Genomic DNA, 14,706 nt, shown 5'->3' with positions numbered 1-14,706 from the left:
TGGAATGACCTTCTCTTAAGAATCCCACTCTGGTGGGGGTTGGAAGGGAGGCCAGTGACAAGTGGAGTCCCTCAGGATCAGTACTGGGACCAGTCTTGTTTCACAGCTTTGTCAGTGACATGGACAGTGGCACTGAGTGCAGCCTCAGCAAGTTTGCTGATGCCAACCTCATGAAGTACAAGAAGACTTCAATAAGAAGTTCAAGGAGATTATCTTGGAGGTTCCTTCCAACCTGAGCCATTACATGATTGTTGCTGCTGGCTTGCAGCAGACCTCTCAGAAGGTGATGAGTGCCTAGCACAAATCAAGCCTTACTACTGTGGTGTAAAGAGGGACAGCAAATTACTTTGGAATCACATCTCTGATCAGTGCCTTGATACAGGTCACATAAAAGACCTAACAGCTCTTCTGAGTTGGTTTTTTTTTAATGTTCATACAATATGGTGTGAAGTTAATTAACTACATAACTCAACAGTGGTTTGCATACCACCTCCCCAGCCAAGGCAATCCTGTCCAAGTTTCTCACCACACTTCTGATGTCTAAAATGTCCTTCAGAGAGTGAACCATGCAATACAAAGCAGGGATTCTTTGGAAAGAAGGCAGAAAGGTGTGCCAATACCTTGCTAAGTTCTATTCTTCCACTGCCAAATGGCATCCCTTACGAGTCAGTGCTGGCATCACTGCTGTTTAACATCTTTGCAAGTGATATGGACAGAGAAATCAAGTGCACCTTCAGCAAGTCTGCAGGTGGCACCAAGCTGTGTGGCACAATCAACTTGCTAGAGGGAAGGGATCCATCCTGAGGGACCTGGAAAGGCTGGAGAGGTGAACCCAGGTCAACCTCACGAAATTCAACAAGGCCAAGTGTTAGGTCCTCCACCTGGGTCAGAGCAATTCCAAACACAACTCCAGGATGGGTGGAGAATGGCTGAGAGCAGCCCTGAGGAACAGGACCTGGGGGTCTGGGGTGATGAAAAGCTCAACATGAGCCTGCAGTGTGAGTGCAGCCCAGACAGCAACCCTGTGCTGGGCTGCAGCAAGAGCAGTGTGGGCAGTAGGGCAAGGGAGGGGATTCTGCCCCTTGGCTATGCTCTCCTCAGACCCCACCTGCAGTCCTGGGGGCAGTTCTGGAGCCCCCAGCACAAGAAGGACATGGACCTGTTGGAGCCAGTCCAGAAGAGGCCATGAAACTGCTCAGAGCAGTGGAGCAGCTCTGTTATGAGAACAGGCTACAAGAGCTGAGGCTCATCCAGTTCCAATTCCCTGCCATAGGCAGGGACACCTCCCACTAGAACAGGTCGCTCAAGGCCTCATCCAACCTGGCCATCAACACCTCCAGGGAGGGAGCAGCCACAACCTCCCTGGGCAACCTGTGCCAGTGTCTCACCACCCTCACTGCAAAGAACCCTTTCCTAACAGCTAGTTTCATTCTCCCCTCTACCAGTTCAAACCCATTACTCCTCGTCCTGTCATTACAAGACCTTGTCAATAGTCCCTCCACAGCCTTTCTGTAGCCCCCTTCAGATACTGGAAGGCCACTCCAAGGTCTCCTCAAAGCCTTCTCTTCACCAGGCTGAAGAGCTGTAGCTCCTGTAGCCTGTTCTCATAGCACAGCTGCTCCACTGCTCTGAGCATCTTCATGGCCTCTTCTGGACTGGCTCCAACAGTTCCATGTCCTTCTTGTGTTGCTGGCTCCAGAACTGCACACAGGACTCCAGGTGGGGTCTGGGGAGAGCAGAGCCAAGGGGCAGAATCCCCTCCCTTGCCCTGCTGCCCACACTGCTCTTGCTGCAGCCCAGCCCAGGGTTGCTGTCTGGGCTGCACTCACACTGCAGACTCATGTTAAAATCTCCCCTCTGCCAGTCTAAACCCATTACCTCTCCTCCTATCATTACAAGACCTTGCCAGTAGTTCCTCCCCAGCCTTCCTGTAGGTCCCCTACTGACACTGGAAGACCAATATATTTGAGGTGTATAAATTTCCAGCACAAGTTAAAGCCTCCTAAAACGAAGTCACTGTAGAAATTCCCATAGAGTCCCATTTTGTGAGACATGAAAGCTGTGCCACTCACATCAGCCCTGCATTTCACCCTGCTGAAGCCCAGGGACAACAGTGTATTTCAGAGTTAATTGTGAGAAGTGCAGTGGAATAAAAATAGAAAGGATTTGTAAAGGCTGTATTCAAGGCAGCAAAGAGAGCCCAGAGAATAAACAGTGGAGAGGGTTACAGACCGTGGTGCATCTGTCTGACCCTGTCCTTACACAGAACATCTGTTAACAACACAGGGTGAAAAACTAATACCATCTTTATGCCCTGATATCTGAGTGGCTTGGGAGAGAAATAATTACATCTAGAGGGAATAAAAAAGAACCATCAGCTCTGTTTCTGGTTTTTGACTGAAAGCAGTGAAAGATCAGCTTTGGGCTGCTCACTGTAAGAAAGACATTTGAGTTGTTGGAGCATCTTTTGACTAATCCTGAGTTGAGTTGCTGGAGAGCATCCAGTGATGGGTAACAAAGCTGGTGAAGGGTTTGGAGAGCAGGTCTGATGAGGAGAAGCTGAAGGAATTGGGGTTGTTAAGTCTGGAGAAGAGGAGGCTGAGGGAAGACCTCGTTGCTCTCTATGACTCCATGAAAGGAGGCTGGAATAAGGCAGGGGGTGTCTTCTTCAGTGTCAAGCGACAGAACAAGAGGAAGTGGCCTGAAATAGTCCCAGGGGATATTTATATTGGATTTCAGGAAATATTTCTTTCCTGCAAGAGTTGCCAGGCATTGAAATAGGCTGCTCAAGGAGGTGGTGGAGTCACCATCCCTGAAGGTGTCCAAGAAATGTGTGGGCATGGCACTTTGGGTCACAGTTTCATGGCCATGGTGGTGTTGGGTTGACAGCTGGACTCAAGAGTCTTGAAGTTCTTTTGCAACCCAAGTAATTCTGTGGCTCTACATCTTGCAACAATCTGCTAGCTGTTCTGAGACTATTACTATGGTTTTATTCAGGCAATGGTGATCCCCTGGACTGAGGGCTAACTGGTAGGTGGATTCCTGCAATCACACAGTCGCTTTCAGACTCAGCATCAGTCATTTTTGGACATGCTTTAAACAGTTTAAGATAAAACAGAGGCTTAGCTGACAGCTCTGGCCTGCAGGGAATGAGGAAAAGTGATAAAGCAAGTAAAACATTCATAGATTTCCAAATGTGAGAAAAGAAAGTAGGGCAGATTGTCTCCTGAGGTAAGAGTTCTTCTCTCCACAACCCATTTTCTGCTTAATTACTACTTTTTCCCCAACTGCAAACTCCATGAATCTCTGTCTCTAGATTTTTCAAACACATGCTATTTTCTGTGTCCAATCATGGGGCCCTCAAATTAAAACATGAAATGTTTAGGCTGAAGGTCATGAGGATGATCAAAGGGTTGGAGCACCTCCCTTAGGGGGACAAGATGAGAGAATTAGGGCTGTTCAAACTGGCTCCAGCAAGACTTTAAAGCAGCCTTCTAGCAACTGAAGTGGGCTACAGGAGAACTGGGGAGGCACATTTTAGAAGGGCTTGTAGTAATAGGAGGAGAGGCAATGGATTGGAAATGGAAGAAAGGAGATTTAGACTAGAGGTTAGGAAGAAATTCATTACAGTGAGGTTAGTAAGACACTGGAACAGGTTGCCCAGGGAGGTCGTAGATGTCCCATTCCTGCAGCTGCACAAGGCCAGGATGCAAGGGGCTTTGACCAGCCTGGTCCAGTGGAAGGTGTCTCTGTCCATGGCAGGGGAGTTTGAACTAGAGAGTCTTTAAGGTCCCTTCCAACCCAAATCATGGAGAGACCTCCAAGATCATCCAGGCCAACCTAGCACCCAGCCCTAGCCAGTCAACCAGACCATGGCACTAAGTGCTCCATCCAGTCTTTTCTTGAAGACCCCCAGGGACGGTGCCTCCACCACCTCCCTGGGCAGCCCATTCCAATGCCAATCACTCTCTCTAACAACAACTTCCTCCTAACATCCAGCCTAGACCTACCCTGGCACAACTTGAGACTGTGTCCCCTTGTTCTATTGCTGGTTGCCTGGCAGAAGAGGCCAACTCCACCTGGCTACAATGCCCCTTCAGGTAGTTGTAGACAGTAATAAGATCACCCCTGAGCCTCCTCTTCTGCAGGCTAAACAGGCCCAGCTCCCTCAACCTCTCCTCATAGGATTTGTGCTCCAGGCCCCTCACCAGCTTTGTTGCCCTTCTCTGGACACCTTCCAGCACCTCAACATCTCTCTTGAATTCAGGAGCCCAGAACTGGACACAGCACTCAAGGGGTGGCCTGAGCAGTGCTGAGCACAGCGGCAGAATAACCTCCCTTGTCCTGCTGGCCACACTGCTCCTGAGCCAGCCCAGGATGCCATTGGCTCTCCTGCCCACCTGGGCACACTGCTGGCTCATCTTCAGCTACTCTCTACCATCACCCCCAGGTCCCTTTCCTCCTGGCTGCTCTCAGCCACTCTGTCCCCAGCCTATAGTGCTGCTTGGGGTTGTTGTGGCCAAAGTGCAGAACCCTGCACTTGGCCTTGTTAAATCTCATCCCATTGGCCTCTGCCCACCCATCCAGCCTGGCCAGGTCCCTCTGCAGTGCTCTCCTACCTTCCAACAGATCAACACCTGCTCCTAGCTTGGTGTCATCTGCAACCCTCCCTGCTAAAGCAGTCTGCATTAGGCTGCCCAGGATCACATCCAGGAAGATTTTGACAGCTTCCAGAGAAGAAGACTCCAAAACCTCACTGGTATTGTGCATTCTGCATTACTGCTGCACCTCAGTACCAACACCCTGAGCTTTAGAGTCTTCTAGGTCTTAGTCCACTTTCTGTCCCTGGAGGGTGTTGCCAAAAGCAGACTTCCAACAGACAGAGCCAGGTCTTGTGGGCTGCCTGGTCAGTGAAGAGGGAGTGGTTATCTGTCTGCAAGTATTTGTGTCCTCAGTTTTTCCACACTGACTTTCCTGGGTCTCAAGTCAGCATTGCTAGGGACCTCTGTGCCCATCAAGGGGTGAAGAAATAATTCTGGAGGTCAGAAGCATGCAACATGTACACACAGGCACAGGACTTGAGGATTCCAGTTAAAGATCTTCTCTGTTCCCCAGGAACATAGAATCAGAGAAACAAGCAGGTTGGAAGAGACCTCCAAAGTCATCCAGGCCAACCTAGCACCCAGCCCTGGTCAGTCAACCAGACCATGGCACTAAGTGCCTCATCCAGGCTTTGCTTCAACACCTCCAGGGACGGTGCCTCCACCACCTCCCTGGGCAGCCCATTCCAATGCCAATTCTTCTATTGCTGGTTGTCTGGGAGAAGAGGTCACCCCCCCACCTGGCTACAATGCCCCTTCAGGTAGTTGTAGACAGTAATAAGATCACCCCTGAGCCTCCTCTTCTGCAGGCTGCACACCCCCAGGTCCCTCAGCCTCTCCTCATAGGGTTTGTGCTCCAGGCCCCTCACCAGCCTTGTCGCCCTTTTCTGGACACTTTCCAGCACCTCAACATCTCTCTTGAATTGAGGGGCCCAGAACTGGACACAGTACTCAAGGTGTGCCCTGACCAGTGCTGAGTACAGGGGCAGAATAACCTCCCTTGTCCTGCTGGCCACACTGTTCCTGATGCAGGCCATTCTACTCCAGATAGTATTCATTTGCTGCCTCTTTTTCTCTTCCAAGCAAGAATCATAAGTGTGCATTCATCACTAGCTCTCTCTCTAAAAAATGCTGAAAAATTCTTCTACATCTTAATATTTGTCTCTTGAGAAGACTGCTTACTCAGCAGACTAATTCTGCTGTCAGATGAACCACTGCATAGTAGCTAATTCAAATCTGAGGCTGATTTTCATTGTGGAGTAGCTTTCTGATTGCCTCATAAAATTGCCTTGTGGAAGGGCACTCTGATATGGGTCAAGAACTGGCTGGAGGGCTGGGCCCAGAGAGTGGTGGTGAATGGTGCCACAGCCAGTTGGCAGCTGGCACTAGTGGTGTGCCACAGGGATCAGTGCTGGGCCCAGTCCTGTTCAACATCTTTATCTACTATCTTGACCAGAAGATTGAGTCCAGCATCAGTAAGTTTGCAGATGACACCAAGCTAGGAGCAGGTGTGGAGCTGTTGGAGGGTAGCAGAGCCCTGCAGAGGGACCTGGCCAGGCTGCATGGGTGGGCAGAGGCCAATGGGATGAGACTGAACAAGGCCAAGTGCAGGGTTCTGCACTTTGGCCACAACAACCCCAAGCAGCACTACAGGCTGGGGACAGAGTGGCTGAGAGCAGCCAGGCAGAGAGGGCCCTGGGGGTGCTGGGAGAGAGGAGCTGAAGATGAGCCAGCAGTGTGCCCAGGTGGGCAGGAGAGCCAATGGCATCCTGGCCTGCATCAGGAGCAGTGTGGCCAGCAGGACAAGGGAGGTTCTTCTGCCCCTGTGCTCAGCACTGCTCAGGCCACACCTTGAGTGCTGTGTCCAGTTCTGGGCTCCTCAATTCAAGAAAGATGTTGAGGTGCTGGAAGGTGTCCGGAGAAAGGCAATGAAGCTGGTGAGGGGCCTGGAGCACAGCCCTGTGAGGAGAGGCTGAGGGAGCTGGGGGTGTGCAGCCTGCAGAAGAGGAGGCTCAGGGCAGAGCTCATTGCTGTCTACAACTGTCTGAAGGGAGGCTGTAGCCAGGTGGGGTTGGGTTCTTCTGCCAGGCAAGCAGCAACAGAACAAAAGGACACAGCCTCAGGTTCTGCCAGGGAAGGTTCAGGCTGGATGGTAAGCTACCTTAATGATTCCATGATTCTATCAGATATCACCAGCATTTCCAGTTGAAGATTCATTGAATCACAGAATCAGGCAGGGTTGGAAGGCACCACAAAGATCAGCCAGTTCCTACTCCCCTGCCATGCCCAGGGACACCCTACCCTAGAGCAGGCTGCACACAGCCTCAGCCAGCCTGGCCTCAAACACCTCCAGCCATGGGGCCTCAACCACCTCCCTGGGCAACCCATTCCAGCCTCTCACCACTCTCATGCTCAACAACTTCCTTCTCACATCCACTCTGACTCTCCCCACCTCCAGCTCTGCTCCATTCCCCCCAGTCCTGTCACTCCCTGATTCAGAAGACCCCAGCCAGAGTACAGTGTCCAACTCTGGAGCCCCCAGCCCCAGACAGACATGGATCTGTTAGAGAGGGGCCACTGCAGGCCACACAAACAACCAGAGGGCTGATCTCTTGGGACAGACTGGGAGAGCTGGTTTCCATCTGCTACTCAGTCCAGCTGGAACTTCTTCCACAGCATCAGTGGTGACAACGGTGACTAACTGCCATCAGGGGTTGGGTCTGATACCACTTTTGTATCTACTTGTCTCCATTTTATTGCATTGTTCTCATTTCCATCCCTGATGGCTCACTTTCTTTCCCACCCCATCAGTCTCTCCCCACTCTGGGAAGCAGAGGGGTTCCTAGAGACCCTCTGTCATCATCTGGTGGCCAGTCCAGCCCTGACCTCTGACACAAGGGTAAATGCTAACCTGACTAATATTGCAACCTGCTTCCATGAACCTCAGAGGTACATTTTTCATGTGCCTTGCCCACAGCCAAGCTAAGACAACTGTGTAGCTTCTTCTATACACTGTACAGACACAAGATTTCAGCCTGGAGAAGAGAAGGCTCTGGGGAGACCTCAGAGCAGCCTTCCAGTACCTGAAGAGGGCCTACAGAAAAGCTGGGGAGGGAGGTTTTTCAAGTGCCTGCAGTGATAGGGCAAGGGGTGGTGACTTCAAAGCAGAGCAGGAGAGATTTGATGGGGTACTCTGAAGAAGTTCTTTACTGTGAGGGTGGTGAGTCACTGGGAATAGGCTGCCCAGGGAAGTTTTGGATACCCCCTCCCTGTAAGTGTTTGAGACCAAGCCAGATGGAGCTTTGGGCAACCTGGTGTCCCTGGCCATGTTGGGGGAGTATGGAACTAGATGACCTTTAAGGTGCTTTCCAACCCAAAACACCCTAGGATTCTGTGATTCTCATACAAGACAAGACCAGTGGCAGTTCTTTTACAGCTCAATCCTCACTTCTATCTGATAAGGCAAGGAATTTGTAAGGCCTGAGTTCTACTTCTCTCTGTTGAATTTTACTGCAAGGAATTTCTATGCCACTCCTGCTGTTCCTGTTAGGTAGCCAAGGCAACATTCACTCACTGTGCCAACAGACTGTGAGCTGGGGCAGTGAAATGGGCTGCTGGGGAATACCACTGTGTATTGCCAGGCATGCCTCCAAGGGAAGGGCCAGCAGCAGCTTAGCGAAGTGTGTCACTGCTTCCACCATTAAAACTCTGCAAGAGCCCTGCTGAGGCCTCATCTTGAGCACTGCCTTCAGTTTGGGCTCCCCAGTTGAAGAGGGGCAGGGATCTGCTGGAGAGGGTACAGCAGAAGGCTAGGAGGATGATGAGGGGACTGGAGCACTGCTTGATGAGGAGAGGCTGAGGGACCTGGGGCTGTTTAGTCTGGAGAAGAGAAGGCTGAGAGGGGATTTGATCAATGTTTATACATATCTGAGGGCTGGGGGTCAGGGTGGGGGGGACAGGCTCTGCTCACTGTTCCCTGGGATAGGACAAGGAGCAATGGATGGAAGCTTCAGCACAGGAGGTTCCACCTTGACACAAGGGGGAACTTCTTTACTGTAAGCATCACAGAGCACTGGCACAGGCTGCCCAGAGAGGCTGTTTGGTCTCCTTCTGTGGAGGCTTTCAAGGCCTGTCTGGATGTGTTCCTGTGTGAGCTGAGCTAGATTGGATGGTCCTGCTCTGGCAGAGGGGCTGGACTCAATCTCCTTGGGTCCCTTCCAACCCTGACATCCTGTGAGCCTTTGAAGTGCAAGGCAAGACTGTGCTGTTTATGAACCACAGCATCACAGAAAGGCTTAGGTTGGAAGGAACCTCAGAGGTCATCTACTCCGACTCCTTGGATGCCTCTCACCTGGACTTACTTAAGGTCCAAGGCTTCACCCAATCTGGCCATAAACATTTCTAGAGAGGGAAGATCCACAACCACTCTGAGCAACATATTACAGAGTCTCACTGTCCTCATACTGAAGAACTTCTTCTTAAGATCTGGTCTAAGCCTACTGTCCTTCAGACTAAAACCATTTCTCTCAGTCCTGTCGCTAGACACCCTTGTGAAAAGCCCCTCTGCAGATTTCCTGTAGGCTCCCTTCAGGTGCTGGCAGGCAGCCATGAGGTCACCCCAGACTCTTCTGCATGCTGAACAGCCCCAGCCCCCTCAGCCTACTCTTGTAGCAGAGGTGCTGCAGCAGTTGGGCTGGAGGATCTTGGAGGTCTCTTCCAACCTGCTTGATTCCATGATCCTTGCCACCTTCCTCTGGACTTGCAAGACTTTTTAAAATGAATATAGATGAAAACAGTTTCTCTTTTCACAGTATCACCAAGGTTGGAAGAGACCTCACAGATCATCAAGTCCAACCCTTTACCACAGAGCTCAAGGCCAGACCATGGCACCAAGTGCCACGTCCAGTCCTGCCTTGAACAGCTCCAGGGACGGCGACTCCACCACCTCCCCGGGCAGCCCATTCCAGTGTCCAATGACTCTCTCAGGGAAGAACTTTCTCCTCACCTCCAGCCTAAATTTCCCCTGGCACAGCCTGAGGCTGTGTCCTCTTGTTCTGGTGCTGGCCACCTGAGAGAAGAGAGCAACCTCCTCCTGGCCACAACCTCCCCTTGGGTAGTTGTAGACAGCAATAAGGTCTCCCCTGAGCCTCCTCTTCTCCAGGCTAACCAATCCCAGCTCCCTCAGCCTCTCCTCGTAGGGCTGTGCTCAAGGCCTCTCCCCAGCCTCGTCGCCCTTCTCTGGACACGCTCAAGCATCTCAATGTCCCTCCTAAACTGGGGGGCCCAGAACTGAACACAGCACTCAAGGTGTGGTCTAACCAGTGAAGAGTACAGGGGCAGAATGACCTCCCTGCTCCTGCTGACCACACCATTCCTGATGCAGGCCAGGATGCCACTGGCTCTCTTGGCCACCTGGGCACACTGCTGGCTCATGTTCAGGTGGGTATCAATCAGCACCCCCAGATCCCTCTCTGTCTGGCTGCTCTCCAGCCACTCTGACCCTTCCTGATAGGGTAAAGGTTACCATCAGAGCAATTCCCTACCTACAGCACAAGACCACAGAAAAGAGAATGCACAACTGCCTTTTGATCTTGACATGGCTCTGTCCAATTGAGCAATTCACTTAATCCTCTCACTTGGCAACCTTTTGAGAACAGTCCTAGATCTGCTCCCTCCATTTGAAGTGATATAACACAGAAGAGAGAACCTCTCCTTAGTTACTGTGTCCTAAAAAGCACACCTTCCTATCAGAGACTGCAGCCAAAAAGATTTCCTCCAGATTAAATAAACTCTGGATAAACATCCTTTTCCTATTTTGTTAGGTTTTGTTCTAACTGATTTATGCCATGTGCTAAGAAAATACTCCTGTGTTCTGCTGTGCTGTTCTCTGTGCTTTCTGTCTTCACTCACATACCCCCTGAGTCCACAGAGAGGATTAGTAACCAGTTATTCTGGTGATGAGGTGTTGAATGAGAACAAGTGTCAGCCTTGAAGAAACAAATAGTAGCACAGGGATGTCCATAATCATACAAGCAAAGAGATAATTTTAGGGTATGAAGGATGCAAAGTCCATTAACTACAACCAGGGTGGTGGATTTCTAAGTTGGTTTTGCATCTGCAGCTCAGAAGGCCAACCATATCCTGGAGTGCATCAAAAGAAGGGTGACACAAAGCCAGGAGCAGGTGTGGATCTGTTGGAGGGTAGGAGAGCCCTGCAGAGGGACCTGGCCAGGCTGGATGGGTGGGCAGAGGCCAATGGGATGAGATTTAACAAGGCCAAGTGCAAGGTTGGGTGACAAAATATGCACAGGTTCTGTTCAAGCAGCTGTTCAAGAATTACTGCCATGAACTCATTGTTAGGAGACTGTGTTCAGTTCTGGGCTCCCCAGTTCAAGAGAGGAAAGCAAAGACTGTAAATAGTCCAGCAGATGGCTATGAAGGTGGTGAGGAGACTGGAGCATCTCTAAGAAGGAGAGGATGACAGCCCTGGAGCTGTTTAGCACAGGGAAGAGCAGCCTGAGATGAGATCTCAATGCTCAACAAGAGCAAAAGGGCAGGGAGAAACAGAATGGGGCCAGACTCTCTTCAGTGGTGCCCAGTGATAGGTCAAGGGGCAAAGGGCACAAATTAAAACACTTATCCATAGGGAAAAACTCTTTTTGCTGTGAGGATGATGGAGCCCTGGAGCAGGCTGACCAGAAAGGTTCTGGAGTGTCCTTCTCTAGAGAGATTTCAAACCTGCCAGGATATTGTGATCCTGGGCAGCTGCTGTGGGCATCCTTGCTCTAGCAGGGTGGTTGGACAGGATGTTCATAGAATCATAGAATCATAGAATCAACCAGGTTGGAAGAGACTTCCAAGCTCATCCAGACCAACCTAGCACCCAGCCCTAGCCAGTCAACCAGACCATGGCACTAAGTGCCTCAGCCAGGCTTTGCTTCAACACCTCCAGGGACGGTGACTCCACCACCTCCCTGGGCAGCCCATTCCAATGCCAATCACTCTCTCTGACAACAACTTCCTCCTAACAGCCAGCCTATACTTTCCCCAGCACAACCTGAGACTGTGTCCCCTTGTTCTGTTTGTGGTTGCATGGTAGAAGAGCCCAACCCCACCTGGCTACAGCCTCCCTTCAGGCAGTTGTAGACAGCAATGAGCTCTGCCCTGAGCCTCCTCTTCTGCAGGCTGCACACCCCCAGCTCCCTCAGCCTCTCCTCATAGGGTTTGTGTTCCAGGCAGCTGGACAGCATCTTTGTCACCCTTCTCTGGAGACCTTCCAGCACCTCAACATCTCTCTTGCATTGAGGGGCCCAGAACTGGACACAGCACTCAAGGGGTGGCCTGAGCAGTGCTGAGTACAGGGGCACAAGAACCTCCCTTGTCCCGCTGGCCACACTGCTCCTGATGCAGGCCAGGATGCCACTGGCTCTCGTGGCCACCTGGGCACACTCCAGAGACTCCAAGCTGAGACTCTGTGATTCACAAAGCCATGCCATAATGCATTCATTAAGGTCCTATATGGCATACTGAAGTTATTTCTGGTGACACAAGCAATGTCAGGTACACATTTTTCCTACCAAGCATGGGACCTCATATTTATTTTATCCCAGTGGGAAAAAAAAATTACAATGCTGCTCTGTATACAGAAGTCTTCCAAGAAGTCACCACCAGATTAAACAGAGTGACTAAACTGTGAGGCCGTGGTTCTCACTCACTTCCAAAACACCTGGTCTTTTTCCAGATGACTGAGAGAGGAAGAAGTGCTTCTGTGGTTGCTTTGGCTGCATATGTACTGCTAAGTGAAAACATAACCTCATTAGGACTAAACTGCTCTCAGCCAAGTTTCCCTTTCCCACCAGAAGGATTGCCTCCTAGACCTGATGAATCATAGAGTCATACAGGTTGGAGAATCATGTTAAGAGCATCAAATTCAATCTTCTACCCAATATCTCCATGGCCACAGACTATCTCCTGAACCATAGAATCAGCCAGGTTGGAAGAGACCTCCAAGATCATCCAGTCCAACCTAGCACCCAGCCCTAGCCAAGCAACCAGACCATGGCACTAAGTGCCCCATCCAGGCTTTTCTTCAACACTCCACCACCTCCCTGGGCAGCCCATTCCAATGTCAATCACTCTCTCTGACAACAACTTCCTCCTAACATCCAGCCTAGACCTCCTCTGACAGGTTGCAAGAGTTGGGGCTGTTCAGCCTGGAGAAGAGAAGGCTCTGGAGAAAACTGAGAGCAGCCTGAAGAGCATTACAGGAGAGCTGGGGAGGGAGTTTTACAAGGGACTCTTGTGATTGGATGAGGGACAACGTCTTTGAGTTGGGAGAGGGGAGATGTAGACTGGATATTAGGAAGAAATTATTTACAGTGAGGGTGCTGAGACACTGGAACAGGTTGCTCAGTAATGCTGTGCATGTCCCCTTCCTGGGGGTATTCATTGCCAGGCTGGAGAGAGCCTTGAGCAACCTGGTCTAGTGAGAGGTGTCCCTGTCCATGGCAGGGGGTTGGAACTGGATGATCTTTAATGTCCCTTCCAACCCAAACACTTCTATGATTCTATGACTGCCTGCTGCCACTATTTCGTCTGTAGTCTGAGATACACTGAACTGGGACCATGCTCTAAAAGGTTCTCAAGGCTCTGCTGAAAAGTCCTAGGTGTGCAGTAAAATAGCTCACTACGTAGAAAAAGAATGGTTTGTATCAGAGAGGCAGTTTGAAAATGCCAAGGGCTACAGTGCAATGCTTTGGGAAATTACACACAAGTAGAGTACAAAGGAGAAAAGCTGAGCAGTATTTCCTTAAAATAATAAAGTAGATATTTCAGGGAAGAATACGGAGATAAAAGAGTATAGGGGGAGGTCTAGGATGGATGTTGGGAGAAGTTCTTGCCAGAGAGAGAGTGATTGGCATTGGAATGGGCTGCCCAGGGAGGTGGTGGAGTCACCATCCCTGGAGGTGTTGAAGCAAAGCCTGGATGAGGCACTCAGTGCCATGGTCTGGTTGACTGGCTAGGGCTGGGAGCTAGGTTGGACTGGATGAGCTTGGAGGTCTCTTCCAACCTGACTGATTCCATGATGTTAGGTTTCCAGTATGTTATTTGTTTTGTTTTCCAGCCTGAGACTTTCCCAGTGTCTGCTCAGCACATCAGTGGTGACTTCATTGTTGTAAGGGGCTGTGTTTAATCTTGTTGGTATCTCTTTTATTAGCTTGCTCCTCTTTCCATCCCAGCTGATTTAGTTTCTTTCCTACCCCATCAGTCTCTCTCTTTTAGTCCCTTTCTCTTCCCTTTAGGAAGCAAAGGCATTCATAGAGAGCCAGTTAGTGGCCAACCCAGCCCTGTCCCTTGACACCTTTCTAGGCTACAGGCTGGGGACTGAGTGGCTGAAAGCAGCCAAGAAGAAAGGGACCTGGGGGTACTGATAGATAGTAGGCTGAAGATGAGGCAGCAGTGTGCCCAGGTGGCCAAGACAGCCAATGGCATCCTGGCCTGCATCAGGAACAGTGTGGCCAGCAGAACAAGGGAGGCTATTTTGCCCCTGTGCTCAGCACTGCTCAGGCCACACCTTGAGTGCTGTGTCCAGTTCTGGGCTCCTCAATTCAAGAGAGATGTTGAGGTGCTGGAAGGTGTCCGGAAAAAGGCAATGAAGCTGGTGAGGGGCCTGGAGCACAGCCCTGTGAGGAGAGGCTGAGGGAGCTGGGGGTGTGCAGCCTGCAGAAGAGGAGGCTCAGGGCAGAGCTCATTGCTGTCTACAACTACCTGAAGGGAGGCTGTAGCCAGGTGGGGTTGGGCTCTTCTCCCAGGCAAGCAGCAACAAAACAAGGGGACACAGTCTCAAGTTGTGGCAGGGGAGGTCTAGGCTGGATGTTAGGAGGAAGTTGTTGTCAGAGAGAGTGATTGGCATTGGAATGGGCTGCCCCGGAGGTGGTGGAGTTGCTGTCCCTGGAGGTGTTGAAGCAAAGCCTGGATGAGGCACTTAGTGCCATGGTCTGGTTGACTGGATAGGGCTGGGTGCTAGGTTGGACTGGATGAGCTTGGAGTTCTCCTCCAGCCTGGTTGATTCTATGATTCCATGACTAGCAGAACCAAACAGAAG

At 50.8% G+C, this 14,706-nt stretch overlaps 1 protein-coding gene across 1 annotated transcript in view; it reads right to left on the bottom strand.

The window, feature by feature from the left end:
• Positions 1-14,706, bottom strand: part of ADCY1 (adenylate cyclase 1) — a 174,394-nt gene that overhangs the window by 119,828 nt on the left and 39,860 nt on the right. The window lies entirely within an intron of this gene.

The sequence above is a fragment of the Pogoniulus pusillus genome, chromosome 32 (assembly GCF_015220805.1).
Source record: "Pogoniulus pusillus isolate bPogPus1 chromosome 32, bPogPus1.pri, whole genome shotgun sequence".
NCBI classification, from domain to species: Eukaryota; Metazoa; Chordata; class Aves; order Piciformes; family Lybiidae; genus Pogoniulus; species Pogoniulus pusillus.
This window is presented reverse-complemented; position numbering and strand designations above follow the sequence as displayed.